The following is a 14,277-nucleotide window of genomic DNA, read 5'->3' on the forward strand; positions in this document are numbered from 1 at the left end:
GAAATTACTTTCCCGCTTTACTCTTCTGTCTCAATTGTGTTGAGTCCTGTTTTGGGTTGCAATAAACTTTATGTATATCTCCATTTTCTTATGTGTTGTTGTGGCTTGTAAGATTATTTCCATATCTGCCTTCTACCCTAGATTCTGATTCATGAGGACATTCACTAGTAAATTCACCACCCCTGGAACAGAGATTGGTTCAATATGTAGATTCTATTTAAATATTTTATGTGTTTTTATTGATTTGAGAGAGAGAGAGAGAGAGAGAGAGAGAGAGAGAGAGAGAGAGAAACATAAGTGATGAGAGAGAATCGTTGATCTACTATTTCCTGAATGTTTCCCACTGGGATCAAACCTGAAACCCGAACATGTGCTCTGACTGGTATTGGAAGAGTGACTACCTGGTTCATACAATGCTCAACCACTGAGCCACAGCAGCCAGGCCATAGATGCTATTTAAATGGATGAAAGAATACATGTCCAAGACCAACCTGACTCCTGACTGGCCACTAAGTAGAGCTCCTGTGCTTGAAGTCTCTGCCTCTTTCGGTGAGGACAGCACCTGGGAAGGTAATTACAATTGGCTCAGGCCACAGTCCAGAGCAGGGGGACCTGGAACCTTCTGCAAGAACCCTGATAAGCATTGAATGTTGCGTGTCCTTGATTTCCCTGCTAATATCTCTGAAGTCACTGCAACATCTAGAGATTACTTTTCCCTCTGCTTTCAGCTTGGCCTAGGCCACGTTTCGCCACTGCTCATTTCTCACCTCCCAAGTTCCCACTGAGGACAATCAAAATGTAATGCGTGAGAAGCTGTCTCTACAGGAGATAATTTGAGTCATTCCTCTGTTCGCAAACTTAGAAGCCAGGGAAGTGAGATACGGAGTTTCTCATTAATCAAGAAGCTTTGCCTTCAAGAGCAAATTTATTTGAAAAGACCGAGTGAGATCAACCTCTAACCCACATCTGAGAGAGTTATCATGACAATACCTTCCTCTCATATTTCCCATTCCTCGCTGCTCTCCCCGCTAGCTCAGGTTCCTCCTATTCATTTTCTCATGGCCAATGCCAGGCAACAGCATCTCCCCTTTTCTGGGAGAGGCTGTTTTCTCTTCTCAGTGTGTAAGGTCAAACTCAACTGGCTCTGTTCGCTCATGAAACAAAATATCTGAGCTCCTCTTTTCTCTCTGTGACTTGACTAAAGAGTATTTACAAGGAATGTGGGAGAGGCAAAGGACAGCTCTGATGTTTTTATCTCATTCTTTTAGTCTTTTCTGAGGAGAGTTTGTGACTTCTCTTGTTGGGAAATATTAGCTGTATTCTCAATGAAGATTGAGGTGTCCTGTTGACAGGGCTGTCTGGAAAACTTTGTGATAAATGTGACTACGTAATTCCTTAGGATGGGAGTACTGTTTTTTGTTTTTGTTTCTTTGGGTTTTTTTGTTTGTTTGTTTGTTTTGTTTTGTTTTGTTTTTATTCTTGGTAAGAAAATGCCCTTTCAAGTCCTATGCAAATTATATCCACGTTTTCTGGTTGCTGAGAAAAGAAGGGAACTAATATTAATTAAGAATCCATTCAGTACCAGACATAAAACTCAATAACTTGCATAAATGGCTATTATTTCAATTTTCATAACAACCATAATCATAATTTTACCAACATTTACAGATAGAGTTCTAATTATGTGTCAGGATCTATGTAGACAGGTTTACCTGTGCTATCTAACTTCATCTTCACAACCAAACATAAAATAGGTACTTCTAACTTATTGTTTTGTAGATAAGACAGAAATATAAAAAGAAGTGAATCATAATTAGGAAAGCAGAACTAATAATTGACTCCAGGACCACATGAATCTGTGGCTTGTAAGATTATTTGTTATAGATAATATGCTATAGCAATATACTATACTGTTTTTTGAGCATGTAAGGTAGGGATTATTATCATTTACCCCCCCCCCCCCCCCCCATTTTATAGCCCAAGCAAACAATTTAAAAATAGATGGAAAGCCATGGTGGAAAATCGGCTTTGTCTCATCCTCAACTCTAGTTATTGAATTCACAACATGATGTAAGAGACCAGAGGTCCTGATTCAGGATTGTGTCTTTATGGTATGAGACTTTGTGGATGACATGGAGGTTGAGGCATCAGCACATTGTGTTGTCATATGACACTCTGGACAATCTCTCCAGCTTCCCCAATCCTAAGGTCACTTTACTTATTCATAGTAAGTGTTAGTGCAGTGAAGGAAGGAAAAAATTGACAAAACCATCCTAGAACAATATCTGGATCTTTAAATTTGGTTGAATCAGAAAAAGAAAATGAATTTCAATGCAGCTTTCACTGTGATTTTCATTTACTTTAAGGGATTAAATGCCTAAGATTTGCCTAAGTGAGGCAGACTACTGCCTCCTGGGGAAGTATTTGTAATACAAATAGGTTATTCCTGGCAGCTGAACATGCCTTGATTGTGGGCTCATAAACTAAAACATTTGTTAGTATTGGGTTATGTTAATTTATATTAGTTTATCCTATAGAGAGAAGAAGATCTTCCCTCTGAATGCTATTTTCAGTAGCATAAACAACAACAAAAAATCTGTGTATAAATATGTATATATATCTGTTGTGGTTGAGCAAAACCAAATTATGAACAAATTGAGTTAACCAGAGTCGGAAGTTGTTAGAGCTGTAGACCACAGAGAAGATACATACTTTTTATGGTGGCATTTGGCTGCATAAATGGCCTGGGCAGTAAGGTATTAAAAAACTAGTGGCCAGCTGAGAAGTGGGACTTGTTGAATACCACCTGGTCTTATCTGATGTCTGTGTGAACGAGCTGTAGCATAAAACCCTCAGCGATATCTCCGGTTTTGCTGAGAAGTCCAAAACATCTTGAGTATGATTAACCATGCTGACCATGCAGTTTACAATTTCTGTTTTGAAATCCTCAGCAGAATATGCTGACAAGGAAAGACTAAAACAGGGTTTGGTCCTAGATCTGTGGGTGTGGCCTACTGGTAACCAGGGAGTCTCCATGTGAGCAAGTGCAAAACAGTGCACTTCAGGTTACTTGTCAGAAGGACTAAGGGAAGAAAATGATGTCATTTTAAAACAAAAACTGAACTGTAGTTCATGGGAAAAATTAACACAGTCTTATATGATTTAAAAATATATTTCTCCATGTGTAGGTATGTAAATCAGGTGTGCTGATGTGGGTTAGACCCTCAACCTCAAATTTTATAACTTTATATTAACTCATCTGTGAATACGGTAATCTCTTCTATGTGTTCTTCTTCCTTCTTATTGTCCTTATTTTATCCTCATATATACCTGCTCTTAACTAATTAATTCATATATTGGTATTATTGTATATAATGAACTCCATTTCTAAGGTTTCAACACAACACTTATTTTATAGCTAGACAGAAATCTAGAACATTTCTTTTAGTTTATGTAAAACACTTTACACTTCCAAGATAATCATTTAAAAACATTTATTGATTTTAGATAGGAAGAGAGAAGGAAAGACAGAAACATTAATGATGAGAATCATTGATCAGCTGCCTCCTGCATGTCCCCTACTATGGGGATTGAGCCCATAACCCAGGCATGTGCCCTTGACCAGAATGGAACCCAGGACCTTTCAGTCTGCAGCTGATGCTCTATCCACTGGCCCAAACCAGCTAGGGTGATAACACATTTTTTTTATGAACACATAGACCCTTTCAAATTTTTAGCTATTGCAAGCAATATTGCAAGGTATTGCTGTGATGGATATTCTTGTTCATTCATTCACATTTCTGTGTATCTGTGTGAGAAATTATCTAGGTTTTTTATCTAGTATTAGATATGTACATATTTAATTTTATTAAATACTTCAAAATCATTTTAGAACCAGTTTACAATTTCTGTTTTTACATCCTCAGAAGAACATGATTTTATCTGACTTTAATTTTTGCCAATCAGATGAGTATAAGGTGGAGTATTATTATTGTTTTAATTTGCATTTCTTTGATAACTAATGAGAATGGGTATCTCTTTACATCCACACTAGCAACTTCTGGTTTTGCCTTTAGTGGATTGTGTATTCACATGTTGCCCTGGTTTCTATTTAGATTACTAACTTTTTTTTTTGCTGATTTGCAGATATCCTATATATAAATCCTTTATTAGTTACATATTACTTGATATTAATATTTTATTAGTTATATATAAATATTTATTTTATCACAGTATGATTATTTGCAACAAAAATGTTTCCTTTTATGGATTTTGCTTTTGTTATCTTATTTAATCTTTGTCCTTTCTCATATATATTTTCTTCAAATGCTTTTCTAGCTTTACCTTTAACATTTTCAATTTTAATCTTTCTAGAAATTATTATTATTTACTATTTGTAGTATAATTCAGTTTTACTTTTCTTTGTATCATAAACAAACTTCTCAACACCATGTATCAAACAGTCCCTCCCTACTTCTTAATGATGGCTCTGTTATCAAATCAGCAGCTTCATATATATGGATATATTTCTGGACTTTCCAGACTCTTATCATGGTCTCTGTCTTTCCCTGACCCATTTCTATACCGTTTTAATTGCCTTGGCTTGTAATATGTTGTAGCATATCAGGGTGTTGATTCTTTTTCAGAATTTTTCTTTCTTCTTCCACCTTAAAATAGTAATTGTTGGTTATTTCCTGCTGATCTCTAAACTTGTGTGTTTTTTTAGAGTGGCCATCTGTGATGAGACTGGGGCCACAAGTGTCTCAGCTTTAGGGAACTCGAAACTCAGCTTGGAAATTCTCTATTTTCATGCAGATGAATTCAGGGATAAAGCTGGCAGGGAATAACTTGCATATGGGTGTTAACTGAAAAAACCTGCAGCAGAGTCTCCAGTCATTAACTACTAATGTACAATTTAGTCCAAGTTATTTAACTGTGACAGTAAAATGAGGTGATTGGATGATTTCTAAGAACTTGTTTGGTGCTGCTGTTCTGGTGCGAGATCATCTCTCCCTAGTGTCAGTAGCGGAAACAATGACACAAGATGCAGACTTGTCATTTCTCTACAGACAGTCTATTCTGGCTGTATCTTAGTAATTGAAAAGTCAGCAACCTCCACCCACAGTTCTGATCTCCAGTTCAGAGTCAGTCTCTTTCCCCCTCCAGGTTCTCCAAGTCCTCATGTTGTCCTACAGCTGCTACAAGCCCACACTAAGTATTTATCACAATCTGCCCCCCTTGATTCCAGCTACAAATATCCCACCATGTTTCCTCCAGCAAACCTCATCTATTTGTTGTCTCACTTGCACAGCACTCTTCAGTCACTTGGCATATGGAATGAATACGATAAGTCTGTTCCCATGGAAGTATTTATACCTGGAATATATATTATACATGCATTATTTCCCAAGGGAAATGTTATGTTAACCAGACATAAAATTTTAATAAAAATGTAATACCTCAGTCAACAGAAAGAGTTGGTACTAAAAACATATAGTTGGCCAGCTAGCCTTATACAGAACTTTCAAATGATACCACACAATCAATTTCTTTTTGCAACTATGTAGGCTTTTATTTATGTGAAATTTACCTCTGACCCTTAATAGAACATATGCTCTGTTCTCCCCATCAGTGACTCAGGTATAGACTGAGATAACCATACTTGATTAGTCTCATTCATTTATTCGACAAGGATTTGTACATGAGAAATTATGCTAGGTACCTGTTAGGAATGAGACTGTGTTTAAAATTCAAACACTTAAGGTGAGAAAATCATTTCTTTTTTAAAATATATTTTACTAATTTTTTTTTACAGAGAGGAAGAGAGAGACATAGAGAGTTAGAGATATCAATGAGAGAGAATCATCCATCAGCTGCCTCTTGCACACCCCCTACTGGGGATTTGCCCATAACCAAGGTACATGCCCTTGACCAGAATCCAACCTGGGACCTTTCAGTCTGCAGGCCGACGCTCTATCCACTGAGCCAAACTGGTTTCGGGGAGAAAATCATTTCTTAACCACGTTTGAGAGGCTCATCAGTCCAGGATGAAGATCAGTCCAGGACGAAGGCTAAAGCCCAAACATTGTAGATAAGACCTTGGCCAAAATAGATGTTCCATACTCAGCTTCCATCTCACTCTTGACCTTCATTCTCAAGGAAGAGTTTGTGGCTAGATATTTGTCACAGTTCTAATAATGCTGCAAAGATTAGAACATATGCTCTGTTCTCCCCATCAGTGACTCAGGTATAGACTGAGATAACCACACTTGATTAGTCTCATTCATTTATTCGACAAGGATTTGTACATGAGAAATTATGCTAGGTACCTGTTAGGAATGAGACTGTGTTTAAAATTCAAACACTTAAGGTGAGAAAAATCATTTCTTTTTTAAAATATATTTTACTAATTTTTTTTTACAGAGAGGAAGAGAGAGACATAGAGAGTTAGAGATATCAATGAGAGAGAATCATCCATCAGCTGCCTCTTGCACACCCCCTACTGGGGATTTGCCCATAACCAAAGTACATGCCCTTGACCAGAATCCAACCTGGGACCTTTCAGTCTGCAGGCCGACGCTCTATCCACTGAGCCAAACTGGTTTCGGGGAGAAAATCATTTCTTAACCACGTTTGAGAGGCTCATCAGTCCAGGATGAAGATCAGTCCAGGACGAAGGCTAAAGCCCAAACATTGTAGATAAGACCTTGGCCAAAATAGATGTTCCATACTCAGCTTCCATCTCACTCTTGACCTTCATTCTCAAGGAAGAGTTTGTGGCTAGATATTTGTCACAGTTCTAATAATGCTGCAAAGATTAGAACATATGCTCTGTTCTCCCCATCAGTGACTCAGGTATAGACTGAGATAACCACACTTGATTAGTCTCATTCATTTATTCGACAAGGATTTGTACATGAGAAATTATGCTAGGTACCTGTTAGGAATGAGACTGTGTTTAAAATTCAAACACTTAAGGTGAGAAAAATCATTTCTTTTTTAAAATATATTTTACTAATTTTTTTTTACAGAGAGGAAGAGAGAGACATAGAGAGTTAGAGATATCAATGAGAGAGAATCATCCATCAGCTGCCTCTTGCACACCCCCTACTGGGGATTTGCCCATAACCAAGGTACATGCCCTTGACCAGAATCCAACCTGGGACCTTTCAGTCTGCAGGCCGACGCTCTATCCACTGAGCCAAACTGGTTTCGGGGAGAAAATCATTTCTTAACCACGTTTGAGAGGCTCATCAGTCCAGGATGAAGATCAGTCCAGGATGAAGGCTAAAGCCCAAACATTGTAGATAAGACCTTGGCCAAAATAGATGTTCCATACTCAGCTTCCATCTCACTCTTGACCTTCATTCTCAAGGAAGAGTTTGTGGCTGGATATTTGTCACAGTTCTAATAATGCTGCAAAGATGAGATACATAAATCATGCTTCAATCTCATCAAAAATCTCAGAAAACAGGGGTATGTTTAATCCTGATGGGTTTTCCTAGCTTAAATCCAATTACTCTCATCCCTTCATTCTCCTTTCCAAAACATGTTCTTTCTTTTTTTTCTTTTTAAAACCAGCTAGCTGCTTAACATCCCATATGCAGCTAGCAGTTAACTTTATCTCTTGGTAATTAGTGTTTGTGCACAGAGCAATTAATTAGCTTACAGCATTAGCCACTTTTTTCTATCTCACTCAAGGAACTAAAGGAACAAAATGCTAAAGTTTAGAGAAAAATTACTTCAATGAGTTTGATTCATTTTGTTTTTGTTTTTTAATATATTTTATTGAGTTTTTACAGAGAGGAAGGGAGAGAGATAGAGAGCTAGAAACGTCGATGAGAGAGAAACATCGACCAGCTGCCTCTTGCACACCCCTTACTGGGGATGTGTCCACAACCAATGTACATGCCCTTGACCGGAATCGAACCTGAAACCTTTCAGTCCGCAGACCAAAGCTCTATCCACTGAGGTAAACAGGTTTCAGCTGATTTGTTTTTTTATAAGCCATCCTCAGGCACTTCAACAGGCACAATACTGCATGCCCTCACCTCCCTTCTGCCTGATGTTGGGGGGATATTGGACAGGCCTCACAGGTATATGTATTTACTTATGAGCTGGGAGATTGGTGTAAGCGTTTGAAAGACTTGAGCACCAGCCTCCTCCACCCCCGAAGTTTATGGTTTTCAGAGTTTTCTCTAAAAACATCAATCTAGTTGTATATCACCATTAAGGTAAGATATATATGCAAAGTGTGGAGCATTTGCTAACAGACATATACCATTAATGGTGCCAAATAAGAAACATCCAAACCTGTAGAGAATTTTTATGAGTTTATTTGAGCCAAACTGATGCCATTCCAGGAAATAAGACCTCAAATGCTCTAGAGAATGACAGTTTTGCAGTTCCTTTTAAAAGTCTGGAATTTATGGAATGTAAAGATTAGACAAAGTTGGGAGGGGGGGGTGGGAAATAAGGTCCAGAATAATGTATAAGATTCTGTGCTCTTTAGAGGGTAGTTACATCTTTGAGGGGCTCTAAAAAAAAGAATTTCTCTAGCAGTTCAAAGGTATGTTAACAAGAACAATGGGCAAGGCCCTAGCACCGGTTTGGCTCAGTGGGTAGAGCGTCTGCCCGGATTGTGAGCTCGATCCCTCGTAGGGGGCATGCAGCTGATCAATGATTCTCATCATTGATGTTTCTATCTCTCTCTCCCTCTCCCTTCCTCAATGAAATCCATAAAAATATATATTAAAAATAAAAAGATGAAGCTTCCTCTAAATACCAAGGTAGTAGAATAAATCACCAAAAAATTAGAATTCCTCTTGCCATTTCATATACAAACCCTTTAATATTTCTCTTAAGGTAATAAACATAATACCATCCTCCATATTTTCCAAGGAATTTCTGGGGGAAATGTTTCTATCCCTCTCTCCCTCTCCCTTCCTCAATGAAATCAATAAAAATATATATTAAAAATAAAAAGATGAAGCTTCTTCTAAATACCAAGGTAGTAGAATAAATCTACTACATTTGTGGTATTTTCAGGAAGTGAAGAAAGACAAAGTTTCCTCCTATGTTGCAAATCAAGCCAACTTCAGGAGCTGAGGGTCACAGTTAAGAGATGGCAACACCAGGGGGTCAAGCAGCTTCAGGGAGGCGTGGCACAGGACAAAGGAACCATCCCCCTGCCCCTCTCAGGAATCTTTGAAATGGACACAACAGATTTCTTCTAGTGCTTCCCTTTAGGTTTCAAATTATTTAAACTGGACTTTGAGGAAAAGGGAAGTTTCAGAAATAGAAGGACTTGGAGCAAATGGGTTCCTACTCATGAAGTATCATTCCAGTGACTCATCTTATGTATCAAATTGTCTTTGTGCTCAGGGAGGACCTGTGTGGGAACTTGAAGTTTACTGCACCTCAAATCAAGTCCTAGATATTAAAGCTTCTCCCTGGTACTTGATGATGTTGCTACAAAAATTATAGTTTGCCATGATGTAAACCTCAGGATTGAGAGGAGTCAATACCTAGCAGACAGAAAGTAAGGCTCTGCCTCATTGGATTTGCTGAGCTCTTACACCCAAATTAGGAGGCAGCCTTGTATGATAGATGCGGGGATCCACTGGTAAGATCTGAAGATGGAGCCACACGTGGAATGGCCACAGACTTTGCAGAGAGGCTGTGCTTGCTCAGCAGAATCTAGTGCAAAAGGGAGGCTAAACTTGTGTTTGCTATTTTCATATAAAGAGAGGATTATTCTAAAAATTAAAAAAGGACATCATGCATCATGAGAGTGCTCATAATCAAAATATCCAATTTATTCTCTGAGAAAAATAAAGACCCTGAAGTACCAAAAATCTAGCAAGTCAAAACAGTTACAAAGTCAAAATTTTATTTAAACACACTAAACACTAACTCTATGTTGATTTTGAATCCAACATTTTTTCACTGATCCCAACAATACTTGAGGCTTCAGAGTATTTTAAGATCATTATAAATAACACTATAACATTTTTGGCTACTGTTATTCAGTAATTATCACAACATTTGCTCCATACTTATTATTTGTCAGAAACCATATTACAGGCTTTAGATATTTTGTCTTATTTAATAATCACACCAACTTTTTTAGTTACCTATTAATGTTAATACCCTCATTTTACAGAAGAAATAGCTGAGGCTTAAAGAAGTCAAGCAACTTTCTTAGGAAAACTATCAATAGAAATTTTTGTTGAGTTCAAAGCCACTGCTCTTACCTATTCTATCAGCTTTCATGTATGACATTGATCCTAGTTGCAAGAATCTCAGAGTTCCTGCACAGAGACAGGATTCATAAAAACAAATGCAAGAATAGTTCAGGGCTGAGGAATGAGGACTTATTGGCACCATGGGAGTTGAGATAAGATAAAAAAAATGTTTTGTTAAAGGAGGCTAGATATGTTTCACAAAACAGAAAGGACATAAGCTAGTCTCTGAGATTGGCTAGGTTTCCTGATTGCTGAGTGTCTGATGCATTATTGACAGGGAACTCATCTATAGAAAACCTCCTAATGTTCCATTATTTAGCTAATTCTTATAAAAAACTAATATAATAAAAGGTTTTATCATCTTAGCATTACAGATTAAAAGGCCAAGGCTATCAAGAGACAATGACTGCCTGGTCTGTGTGTACTCTTACGAGATAGTCAGCAGAGGCAAAGATGCAGGTCTTAGAAGTCTACCATGTCTAGCTCCTTCAACCACTTTGTTTGCTGACCCTCACACACCAACACATGAGCACACATATCCAAGCATGTAAGACCTCAGGCCAGTAGCTGCACAGAAAGTCCTTGATTTCAGCCACAGATCCCAATTGGCCACAGGCTTTGGCAGACATAAATAATATCTCAGTGTATGTATTATCCCCAACTGTGCCACTACTGAGCATTTGAAGTCTATGTCTTTAGTCTTTTCATTTCTAAAAATTACAGTGAAAGCATCATTTGGAGATGAAAGGGCAAATGTGATCACAGAAAACTAATTTGAGAACTGTTAATTATTCAAAACTGCCATAAAGCTGGTTTAGAGGCAGTAGCTATCCTGGAAATGATCCCAGAGCCTGAGATTACCCTCCTAAAGAAGACGTCTTCAAAGCGATCAAGATAATTGTCAGGAACAAAAGCCTGGAAGACTCTGAGAAATTTCCAAGCACTAAATGAATGGCCTCTCAGATGTTGATGGACTGAGGGATGCTGCCATGTTAATTTCACTCTCTTGCTATTATTTTATTGAGGCCCTGAACTGGCTGGCTTTGCATTACCATCATATATATATATATATATATATATATATATATATATATATATATACTGATTTCAGAGAAGGAGGGGGAGAGAGAGAGAATCATCAAAGACAAAAGAGAATCATTGTTGGCTGTTTCCTGCATGTCCCCCACTGGGGACTGAGCTCGCAACTCTGGCACATGCCCTGACTGAGAATGGAACCATGACCTCCTGGTTCACTGGTCGATGCTCAACCACTGAGCCACGCCAGCTGAGCTGCATTACCTTTTTATCAATGGGGGTGGTGTTCCATCTTTATATAGCCACTTGTATCTGCTATTAGGAGAGGATTCATTTGAGAAGAATTTTTCCTGAATGTCTTCTCACATCAGTTATTCATGGGAAGATGGAATGAAGTTTGCTTTGTTAGTTTTCTAAAACTCTAACATTAGAAACTACCTTCAGCACAGATATTGTTCCAGTTGTTACATTTTTTGGTGAGAGAAAAGAGATCTAACTAGTAAAGAGAGAAAGTAGGTGTGGGGACTTGGGGTATCTTTACAGAGAAAAGGCAATGTTTTTTAACATACTTTCATTTTCATTCAATTCTCACAGTTCCCTGCAAAGGTTGGCAGGACAGACCCATTTACTATCATTGGACAAATGGAAATACTGGAGCTAAAAATGGCTCAGAGTTTATGTAATACAGAGGAAATGGAGAAGGTGGAGTTGAACTTGGTTTCTGTCTCCTGGTCAAGTGTTCTTTCCATCCTACAAACATCTATCTACCCATTCCCCTGTGGCTTTCTTTCACTAGCAAGTCATTACTTTCATGTTTTGGTAGAGAGGTTTCCAAATTCCCACAGCTCATTACTTCCTGGCCTTCTTTTTGCCTTAAAGTCTTTCTTCACAGACTTTGAGACATTTCACTAAGCTAGGAAAAAGTAAAGTAGCATAGAGGATCGATGGAATTTACCGTATTTTTCGGACCATACAACGCTCCGGACCATAAGACGCACCAGTTTTTAGAGAAGGGAAATGAAGAAAAAAAGATTCTGAAACAAATAGTGTCCTAAAATATTTTATGTGCATTAAAACCCAACATCACAGTCATAAACACATGTAATCAACCCTGTAAAGTAAACAGCAGCATTTAGAACCATTTTAGAGCCGGGCAAGCACACAGAGACCACACAGAGCAGGGCAAGTAAAAAAACTTTTTTTTTTTTTTAAAGTATATGTATAGGCTATATTTGGACCATAAGACGCAGGGACTTTTTCCCCCCACTTCTGGGGGGGGAATAAAGTGCGTCTTATGGTCCGAAAAATACGGTAATTGTCCCCTGGCCCTAAATCTCAGATTACTATTGTGCTTAAGTGGCTCCATATTCCCCCTTCCTCCTGCCATTCCTGACCCGCAGTGGGATAATAAGTTATTCCTCTTTTCAGAAGCATTAGAATCTTAAAGCCAATTCCTCACTTAGGAAAAAAAACAAAAGAAGACTTAGTCTAAAGGTCAAGGAAATACCAGCCATCAGTGACATCATGTTTTGCCCTATATATCAAGAGTAAGAAATTTACATGGACAATTTTTCCCTAAAATTATACCCTAGATGAGGAAATTCAATATTACAGAATTTAAGGAAATTGCCCAGGGTTAAAAAGCTAGTAATCATAAGAATGAGTTTAGAGGATAAAGGTAAATAAAGGTGTACACTTAGGAGCAGCAAACACTGATGAGAAACATTGGTTGGCTGCCTCCTGCAGGCCCCCACTAGGGATCAAGCAGGAAACCTGGGCACATGCCCTGACCTGGAACTGAACTGGCGAGCTCTTGGTTTATGGGTCAACACTCAACCACTGAGCTACACTGGCCAAGCTAAACCATTTACTCGTAAGTGTCTTTGGTTATAGCAGATAGAATTTTACAATTTACTTGATGGTTATAAACTGCTTGTTCACTTAACTTTTGGTCTTAGTTTCCTTATTCTGCTTATCCTAGCTTACTAGTCTGTCTCAATATGACAGTGTTAACCTAAAAATAAAAGGCCAAAGTAAGAGGCAAATAGCATTTGAGATCCAAAAGCATAGCTGTTAGGAAAGCACCGATTCACATAGAAACCCAAATAATGTTCTGGTTAGAAGGTGAAGGCAAAGGGTATTTATGAGAAGGGAAAGGGGGAAATCATCCTTGATTTTTTCCATTGATACACCTATTTCTTTTTCTCCTGGTTCAGTGTCCCTCTCTCTTTTTTTTTTTTTAAGTAATCTCTCTCCTGAGTGTAGGAATAGAAAAAATGAATGAATGTGGGTGTTAACAAGCTAAGGAAGGAGTTTCCTTAGATGCAGATAAGCTAACATAGTGATGCTAATTCGAAAGATTTTCAGTGTTGTACTTGCTTGGAATACAATGCTGCTTTAGGCCCAATCCAAAGGTTGTTTTGTTCAGTGTTACATTTCTAAGGTTTGAGGAATAGGATGTGCTAGGCAGTTTCTCTGGGATGGCAACTCTGACTCTATTTGGAAGTGACTCCATTTATACTATTTTTTAAAATTTGTTGCTTTTCAGGAAAGAAATCTACTGAACAGCTGGTAGCCAGAACTCATCCTGCCTGCCTACTTTAGAGCTTATCAAGGGACAGTACAAAGAGAAGTCACACTGACACTGCCCAGAATGATACAGCCTGAGATGGAGATACCTACTGTTAAAGAAACGTGTCCAGGCTCAGCGTGGACTGGCCCCACTGGTAAAATGGAGCTACATAAATCCACCAACTTTCACTGAGTCTGAAATCCCTGGTTTTCTAAAGCTGATTTTCAAAGCTATCTTCTGAAACATAAAAGAAGGTCTCATTTTGATTGGAAGATTAATATGAGAGATAAGTTCAAAAACCTCCTAAAATCGTCCTGAGGTGCACACACCTAGGGGAGAGATTACATCAAAAAAGAGGGCTACTGAACTGTGAGAATAAGAAATAGGTGTATCAAGGGGAAAAATCAAGGATTATTTCCACCA

This window comes from Pipistrellus kuhlii, unplaced genomic scaffold (assembly GCF_014108245.1).
Source record: "Pipistrellus kuhlii isolate mPipKuh1 unplaced genomic scaffold, mPipKuh1.p scaffold_m20_p_13, whole genome shotgun sequence".
Lineage (NCBI taxonomy): Eukaryota > Metazoa > Chordata > Mammalia > Chiroptera > Vespertilionidae > Pipistrellus > Pipistrellus kuhlii.